The sequence below is a fragment of the Nomascus leucogenys genome, chromosome 18, assembly GCF_006542625.1.
Source record: "Nomascus leucogenys isolate Asia chromosome 18, Asia_NLE_v1, whole genome shotgun sequence".
Taxonomy (NCBI): Eukaryota; Metazoa; Chordata; class Mammalia; order Primates; family Hylobatidae; genus Nomascus; species Nomascus leucogenys.
In genome coordinates, this window is record NC_044398.1 from 98,012,133 (window position 1) to 98,021,552 (window position 9,420).

At 49.0% G+C, this 9,420-nt stretch overlaps 1 long non-coding RNA gene across 3 annotated transcripts in view; it reads right to left on the reverse strand.

The window, feature by feature from the left end:
- The window catches only part of LOC115831139, a 33,487-nt gene that overhangs the window by 15,781 nt on the left and 8,286 nt on the right, over positions 1–9,420 (reverse strand). For 2 of the 3 annotated variants that reach the window (XR_004026668.1, XR_004026666.1), the window contains exon 1: positions 9,162–9,267. This is a non-coding gene — a long non-coding RNA (uncharacterized LOC115831139). Of the gene's footprint in view, positions 1–1,723; positions 1,817–7,402; positions 7,746–9,161; positions 9,268–9,420 lie in introns of those variants that run through there. The other variant, XR_004026667.1, reaches the window with a different exon arrangement.

Genomic DNA, 9,420 nt, shown 5'->3' on the forward strand with positions numbered 1-9,420 from the left:
AATCGCTTGAACGCTGGGGAGGCAGAGGTTGCAGTCAGCCAAGATCGCACCATTGCACTCCAGCCTGGGCGACAGAGGGAAACTCCGTCTCAAAAAATAAATAAATAATTAAATAAATGATGCTATAAATCTCACGTGAGGGAAGACTACCCCAGGTACAGCTTGAAGAACCCTTGCTGTGAATAGCAGCCAAATGCGATAATTATGTTTGCAGCTTGCTTCATGTTAGCTTGTTGCAACTCCAGAGTGTAACAGGTATGAGAAAACTCACGGGGTGGAAATATTCACATTAAAATACAACAATTTATCACCTAAGGTATATTTTATCCTTCAAGGGGCCCAGAACACTGGGATTACTGCACACCAGTCGCACGCCCATAGCTAAGGCCTTGCCAAGGAGAAATTCCACAATCACCTGGCCTATTTGTCAACCTAGTTTACGACGTGTTGTCACAGGATAGCTTGACAGTAGCATGAGGACATTTAACGAGACAAGAATATTCCCCACTGACCAACCAGATAGTTTGAGGGAACAGGATGCTGTGCTCAGTTTAATATTCTGCTGAACCGACCATTAGGCACAAAATCCTTTGGGTCAACGCCTCCCATTGATCCACTTCTCAGATTCCCGTCCACCTGCCTGCTTTGCAGTGCAGAGTAAAGCGGGCCTTCCTTGACTCTCTTCAGGGACCAACGTGCTTGAGGCCATCATGAGGACATCCAATCTTTTTTTTTTTTTTTTTTTTTGAGAGAGTCTCGCTCTGTCACCCAGGCTGGAATGCAGTGGTGTGATCTCAGCTCCCCACTGCAACCTCTGCCTCCCAGGTTCAAGTGATTCTCCTGCCTCAGCCTCCTGAGGAGCCAGGATTACAGGCACGCGTCACCAGGCCCAGCTAATTTTTCTATTTTTTGTAGAGACAGGGTTTCACCATGTTGGCCATGCTGGTGTTGAACTCCTGACTTAAAGTGATCCACCTGCCTCGGCCTCCCAAAGCGCTGGTATTACAGGAGTGAGCCAACGTGCCTGGCCCAGGGCTTTCATTCCTGATGGACTGCTCCACAGCCTCAGAGACAGTCGGACTGCTTTCTTCAACCAGAGCGGAGCAGACGGGCAATTTCTGTATCCACCAGGACCAATATTAGACCAACTCTTCAATGTACAGACAGCATCACATTTCTTATATGCTAGAATATCTGTTGGTCTAAAATATAAATAAATAGTATTGTAGCCAGCCACAGTGGCTAACGCCTATAATTCCAGAGCTTTGTGGGGCTGAGGCAGGAGGTTCACTTGAGGTCAAGAGTTCGAGACCAGCCTGGGCAACATAGCAAGACCCCCCCCACCGCCACCTGCCAGCTCTACAAAAATTAAACTAATTAGCTGGGCATAGTAGTGTGGGCCTGTAGTCCCAACTACTTGGGAAGCTGATGTGGGTGGATTGCTTGAGCCCAGGAATTTGAGGCTGCAGTGGGCTATCACTGCATCACTGTACTCCAGCTAGACCTTGTCTCAAAAAAAAAAATAAAAGTGTTGCAATGGACATTACTTTATCATTTGAAAAGAGGGACAGACAAGAAAGGTATTTGGCATTTACCAAGCAATTACCCAGAATCCTCATCCCATCCCACCCCCACCCTTCCCCTAAAAATGTATGTATATGTTTTTATACCATAAAAAATACATCTATTTGGCTCTGAAACCAGATGGCTTGGGTTCAGTTACCTGATCTAGCATTTGCTCCTCATGACTCAGTGCAGAAAAGCTCTGTAACTCAGTTTCCCCAGCTGTAAAATGGGAAATGGCGCCTTTACTGGGCTGCCATGAGGGTAAAGGAGGTAACATATATTTATGAAGCATTCAGAACAATTCATGATACATAGCAAGCTCTATATATTTGACCTTATTATTACTGTCAGTACGATTATCATCATCTTGCTGTTTCCAACGGGTACGCTTTCTACATTCTCTTTCTTAAAGACCTTTAAATCCTTGGCATTCTCTCCACCACCACAGAGAGCAGTGTCCTTGTAGTTTAAATTTTCAAAGACTTCATGGATCCAACAAGCATGAGATTAACTAAGGGACAGTTTTCTTTCAGCGGATTGGAATCTAAAATGGCTTTTTTATTGTTATTATTTTTCAGAGAATTATAATGTGTTTCAACAAAGGCAGCCATGGCTTTGATAATGTCCTCATGGATATGAAGACCATATTCAGAGCTTTCGGGCCAAATTTCAAGAGGAATCGCCTGGCAGAGCCTTTTAACGGCATCCACATCTACCCATTCATGTATAAGCTCCTAGGAGTCACCCCCAAACCCACAACAGCTCCCTGGCAGTCACCCAGGAAATGCTCGTGAACTCTTATGACCAGCAGCCAGCTGAGATACAAAAGCAGCTGCCAGAAAACTGTCACTACGGTCTGCTCTGTCCTGAGACAGGAAAGAATCAAAAAGGGGTCTCATGGTGGGGAGGAGGGAATTCAAGCAGAACAATCCTGTTTCCCAGCAGCTTTGGAGCCCCAGGAACAAGATAACAACAGCTCCAAACAGACAGCACAGGAGGTAGGGAATCCCTCGACCTGCTGGTAACATTTTACATAGTGCCTTTTAGGCAAAGGGAAGGCGCTCTATAGAAAAAGTCAGGCTGTAATCCTTCCGGTCCTCAGGAAATCACTGTGTACAGTCTGCCCCCAAGATGCCCCTTCCAGATACGGAAATCAGCCCTCCTTCAATAGCACAGAAAGCTGTTCATAGGGGAGGAGCAAAACCCTGCTGTTCACTCGATGCTGAAAAAAGGAGAAGGGAGAGTCGGAAACCAGACTGCAAATTCTCAAGACTTCAAACTCCTTCAATCTGGGTGATACAAAGGAAGAATAAAATCATCTCAGAATTTGCTGTTGCCTTCTTTTGTGGGTTGTTTACAAACACTGGCTATCTTTCCTTTTGCCAGGAGAGACTTTGATACTCTCCAGTGATCTAACGAGCGCTTAAAGCAATTACATGCAAAAAGGAGTAATGGGCTGGGCACAGTGGCTCATAGTTGTAATCCCAGGACTTTAGGAGGACGAGGTAGGAAGATTACTTGGGGCCAGGAGCTTGAGACCAGCCTGAGCAACATAGTGAGACCCTGTCTCTACAAAAAAATTAGCTGGGTATAGTGTCACAAGCCTGTAGTCCCTGCTACTGGGGAGGCTGAGGCGGGAGGATTGCTGGAACCCAGGAGTTTCAGGCTGCAGTGAGCTAGGATTGTGCTATGGCACTCCAATCCCTGCCTCTTAAAAAAAGGAAAAGAGGGGAGGGCAGGGGTGATATACATCCTTTCTCTTCTTGTAAGCCACTGTCCATGATCTCCTTGTGAACATATATAAGGCAGTCCCTTTTGTAGAAAACTAATTAAATGAATGACCAATTCACCAAATTATGGAGGATTTTTCTTCTTTTTAAGTTTTGGAGTTTTGCTACAACTATTTTGTAGCCCCTCCCCTGTCCCACGTCCCACCGGTAGCCTGGGATAAGCTGCGTCTGACTGTCAGTTACTGATAAGCAGGACATCCCACAAACAGATTTTCAGCGAATTGGCTTTCAGCAAATTGATCATTTGGCAAAGCGGTCATTAGGCAAATGGATCATTTGGCGAATAGGTCATTTAGTAAATCTGCTTTCAACGACTTCCCTATGAGATTTCTCTAGAGTGAGCATTTTCTTGGGTTAAATGTACATTTCATTTCCATAATTAATACTCACTAGCGGCTACATGGGAAACTTCCCAGGGAATCAGGAGCAGCCAGAACAGCCTCTTAATAATCAGGCAATTAAAAACCCTCTGGTTTCTTAACAGGAGCGGAGGTACAGGGGGCATCTGCTCTGCAAGGTGCAGTGATCGGACTCAGCATCATCACAGGAGTTCTGGCGGTTCTGTTTGTTGCTAGTATGACATATACAGCCATTCGTCGAAAAAGGACTGAGTGGTCTTTGGGTCTCCTGTAGTTGATCATCATATGTCGTGATAACCCATGACAACTCCTTGCCACATGCCACGGGAGGTCCAGCACTGCAAGAACCCAGCAGCCAGGGCCATCTTCATGGGCTTGCAACCTGGACAGTCCCACGGGGACACAGAAGAGTCCCCAGTGTGGTTTAATAATCTGCCATCACCATCTTGAAATTCTTTATTTTTTAACAATGGTGGCCAGGGATAGTGGCTCATACCTATAATCCTAGCACTTTGGGAGGCCAAGGCAGGCAGATGGCATGAGCCTAAGGAGTTTGAGACCAGCTTGGGCAACATAGCAAGACCCCATCTCTACAGAAAATACAAAAATTAGCCAAGCATGTAGTCCCAGCTACTTGGAGGCTGAGATGGGAAAATTACCTGAGCCCAGGGAGGTCGAGGCTGCAGGAGCTGAGATTGTACCACTGCACTCCAGCGTGGGTGACACAGCGGGATCTTGTCTAAAAAAAAATAACCACAAGGCCCGGTGCGGTGGCTCATGCCTGTAATCGCAGCACTTTGGGAGGCTGAGGCGGGCGGATCACTTGAGGTCAGCATTTTGAGACCAGCCCAGCCAACATGGTGAAACCCCATCTCTACTAAAAATACAAAAATTAGCTGGACAAGGTGGCGCATGCCTGTAATCCCAGCTACTCAGGAGGCTGAGGCAGGAGAATTGCTTGAACCTGGGAGGAGGAGGTTGCAGAGAGCCCACCTGGTGCCATTGCACTCTGGCCTGGGGCACAAGAGTGAAACTCCGTCTCCAAAAAAAAACAACCACAACAGCAAGGAGGGCCCCTCATGTGGCTGAAAACAACAGAAATGTATTGTCTCGCAGGCCTGGATGCTAGAAGTCCAAAATCAAGGTTTCGGCCGGGCTTCGCTTCCTCTGAAACATTTAAGACAGAATCCTTCCTGCCTCTTCTGGCTTCTGGTGGCCGCCGGCAATGCTTGGTGTTCCTTGTAGATGCATCGCTCCAGTCTCTCCTCCCTCATCACATGGCTGCCTTCTCCCTGTGTCTCTGTCTTCACCTGACATTCTCCTCTTTTATTTTATTTTTTTGAGATGGAGTTTCCCTCTGTCACCCAGGCTGAAGTGCAGTGGCACAATCTTGGCTCACTGCAACTTCTGCCTCCTAGGTTCAAGTGATTCTCCTGCCTCAGCCTCCTGAGTAGCTCGGATTACAGGCACCCGCCACTGCGCAGTGCTAATTTTGTATTTTTAGTAGAGATGGAGTTTCACCATGTTGGCCAGGCTGGTCTCGAACTCCTGACCTCAAGTGATCCTCCCACCTCACCCTCCCAAAGTGTGCTGAGATTACAGGCATGAGCCACCATGCGTGGCCCTCATTCTCTTCTTTTATAAGGACACCAGTCATTGCATCTGCCCCCTCACCAGCAGCCCCCAATCCAGTATGACTCATCGATACTTGATTACATCTACAAATACCCTATTTCTAAATAAGGTCACATTCCTGGGTACCGAGCATTAAGATTTCCAATTTTTTCCCTGACTCAATTTTTTTTGAGTCAGGGCCTCACCCTATCACCCAGGCTGTAGTACAGTTATGTGATTATAGCTCACTGTAGCCTCAAACTCCCCGGCTCAAGGGATCCCCTGACCTCAGCCTTCCAAGTGGCTGAGACTACAGGCGCAGAACACCATGCCCAACTAATTTTTTTTTTTTTTTTTTTTTTTGTACAGATGAGGTCTCACTCTGTTGACCAGACTGGTCTCCTGACCTCAAGCAATCCTCTTGCCTTGGCCTCCCAAAGCATTGGGATCACAGGCGTTATCCTGTGCCTGGCCCTCTTTCTTCCTCCCAATCATTGTATCATTAGCCTGAGCTGCCCATATTCCTTATTCTGCCCATCCCTGACCGATCTCCTCCTTTAACATAACTTCCATCTCGATATCATGGGGCCTGCTGGGCACTGCAAACAGCCTAAGGAAAATGGAAACTTTACTTAACCTTAAATTCTATTACAAAGTCCACATTGAACGTAATTTATATTTGAACTACACAAATTTTCTGTAAGTTGAAACATGACCTATAAAGGTCTCTATACCCTGAAGCAACGTTTTAGAAAGAAATCAATTGGTCCTTTTCTGCAGAAACCATTAACCATAGGAGAGATAAAGGAGAAACTTCAGTGTACTGATTGAACTTCCATGCCCATAGCTTAATTTCTAAAAGGCAACCATTCCACACTGTTAAACTGCCTTAGGTTGTTATTACTGTTATTAAAGAGACCCTCAAAGCCAGAAGTTGAATCTTGACTGTAGTTCTTGCACGTACACACACACACACTCTTGCAACTGAAACCACTCAAATTGTCCTAATGCTGCTCCCCATAGCAACACCACCTGGAATTTTACATTTGTTTTTAAGCATCAGTTCCAATCTTCACTTGCACCTGAACACACCGCACCTGTGAGAGCCACGTGACATGAAAAAAATCCCTTCAGTGAGGCCGGGCATGGTGGCTCACGCCTCTAATCCCAGCCCTTTGGGACGCCAAGGCAGATGGATCATGAGGTCAAGAGATTGAGACAATCCTGGCCAACATGGTGAAACCCTGTCTCTACTAAAAATCCAAAAATTAGCTGGGCGTGGTGACGCATGCCTGTAGTCCCAGCTACTGGGGAGGCTGAGGCAGGAGAATCGCTTGAGCCCGGGAGGCAGAGGTTGCAGTGAGCCGATATCGTGCCACTGCACTCCAGCCTGGCAACGGAGGGAGACTGTCTGAAACAAAAAAATCCCTTCAGTACCTTGATCCTTCCAGATTCAGATCCAAGATAGATGATATTTGTCCCTCACCAGAGCCCGCACACCAAGATAAAGATTTATTCTGGCCGGGTGCGGTGGCTCAAGCCTGTAATCCCAGCACTTTGGGAGGCAGAGGCGGGCCGATCACCTGAGGTCAGGAATTTGCGACCAGCCTGGCCAACGTGTTAAAACCCTGTCTCTACTAAAAATACAAAAGTGGCCCGGCATGGTGGCTCATGCCTGTAATCCCAGCTACTCGGGAGGCTGAGGCAGGAGAATCACTTGAACCCGGGAGGTGGAGGTTGCAATGAGCCGAGATCGCGCCATTGCCCTCCAGCCTGGGCAACAAGAGAGTGAAACTCTGTCTCAAAAAAAAAAAAAAAGAAAGAAAAAAGATTTCTTCTGTGTGCATGACTCCGCTCTGTGGTCCGCTAGCGTCCTTCCTCAATCCGCTTCCAATCTATGGCATCAGGAAAGACTGAACCAACCTAGATTTATTAATATTTTAGTATAACATAATACAGTGTTACTTATTATAGCATTGACCGTATATGCCCTTTTGCTCCTTGGAGGAAAGGCAATTAATAGCTATTATGTGAGTTAATAAAATAATCCCAGGATTTATGAGTGTAACTAACCTGTTCCCATTGGTTTTCCTTGTCTCCTGCAGGCGGAGAGCTGATCAAAACAGCAAAAGCAAAGCAGTGCCCCTGGCCCAGTTCTGAAGCCAACCTTCCTTAACCACCCAGACCCATCCCTGGTTAGGACTTGCTGTGGATTCTCAGGTGACTCCATCTCAGGATACAGGGACTGAGAGGGTGTATGCAACATCTCAGACCCAGAAACCGTTGATTCTGTCTAAAAACACAGCAATAACCACGTCCCACCCTCTTGATTTAAATGAAAGTCTGCGGGAATAAAAGATGAACCTTATTTTTTTGTCAGATCTTGCGTTCATTTGGTTCTGGTGGGGAACAACAGCTATGAGAGAACAAGTGTATTCAATTAGAATTAATTCCCCTCTCTTATTCTCATAGCTGAGCAGGGCTCAAGTGCCTCTCATCTGAAAGAGGTAATAAGATTTAATCCGTCTCCTCATCTACCTTCTGCAAGTATACTTGACAAATTAGCTCTCGGGAATCTTCCAAATGGACTTTTATGAGGGATTTGCTAAGGTAAACGTTTTAGACTTTGAACACAGTTCAGATTTTAGGGGCAGTACTGAAATCTGAACTGTGTTGCTAACTGCCCTGCCTTTCAACTCAAGACACAATAACTTTGAACTAAAATAATTATATTTTTGTTGTTTTCCACTCTGTCCCCACGTCTGTATCACCACCACCCCCAATTCCACCCCGCAGGAGCTAACTCCTCCTTCCTGTCCCTGCAAGATCAAAACTCCTGGAAGCCCCGCTAGCTCTGTCTGCTCGCCTTCGTGGCAGATATCGCTATTGTACTTTTATACTTATTTGTGTGATTAAGTACTTCAATGTCCACTTCTTCCAGGAGCCCCTGAGCCCCTGGAGGGCCTGGACCACACCTAGTTTTTCTCACTGTTGCATCTCCCTTGCCAGGCACATGGTAGGCGCTTAATAAGTATTTGGTGAACGAATGGCTTGTTTGGTGACAGTCCAAAGGCCGGGGGACAGAGGGAAAGCTCCCTCCTGCCGGGCCCCAGAGGGGTGGCGCTGAGGGAGAAGAGGCTAGGATAAGGCCTCCTGGACCGAAGCTCGCACCCGTAAGGCCCCTGCCAAAAAGACCTTCCTGAAGGCGCAGGAACTGCCAGAGTGCCTGTGTTGCCCAAGGCCTGAACCGACGATCCCAGGGACCCTCGCCCTAACCGGCCCCGCCTCCCGGGCCCCAAAGCCGGACTCGGCCCCTCCCGAAGCTCCGGCTCTTAGGACCCGCCCCTGGCCCCGCCTCGGCCGACCGTGGCCTCGCTCCTGGGCCTGCCTCAAACCCTCCGCAGGTAACGCCTCCAGAATTTGAGCCACACTCCCACCCCCTCTTCAAACTCCTCCCCGTTTCCCACACCCTGGACCCCTCGCTCCGTCTCGGCCCCGCCTCAACCCCAGCTCCGTCTCGGCCCCTGAGCCCCGCCCCGCCCGCCTCCCAGTCCCGGGTCCCTCCCGACCCCGGCCCCTCCCTAAGCTCCGCCTCCCACGGCCCGAGCAGCGCCTGGCCATGTGCTACGACACAGTCAACACCCCGCCCCGGCCCCGCCTCCTGAGCCCTTCCCTGGGTCTGGCCTTAGCCCCGCCCTAAGGCCTGTCTCCTGGGCTGTGCTCCGAGTCCCGCCTCCTGAACCCAATCATCGTTTAGCCCCGCCCTAATGCCCGCCTCCAGGACTCTTATCCTGCCCCCATGCAAGGCCCCCGCCTCCAGGACGCCACCAACCTGGACGCTTCCGAAGCCCCGCTTCCAGCATAGCCCTACCCCGGCCCCGCCCCAGGACCCGCCAACCTGGACTCTCCCCAGGAACTGCCCCAACGACGCTTATCCTGGCCCTACCCCAGGCCTCGCCCTCATGACGCTCATCCTGGCCCCACTCCGGGCCTCGCCCTCATAACGCTCATCCTCGCCCCGCCCTAGGGTCCGCCCTCACGACGCCCCTCCTGACCCTACCCCCGGGCCCCGCCCCCTCTCTGCCCCCACG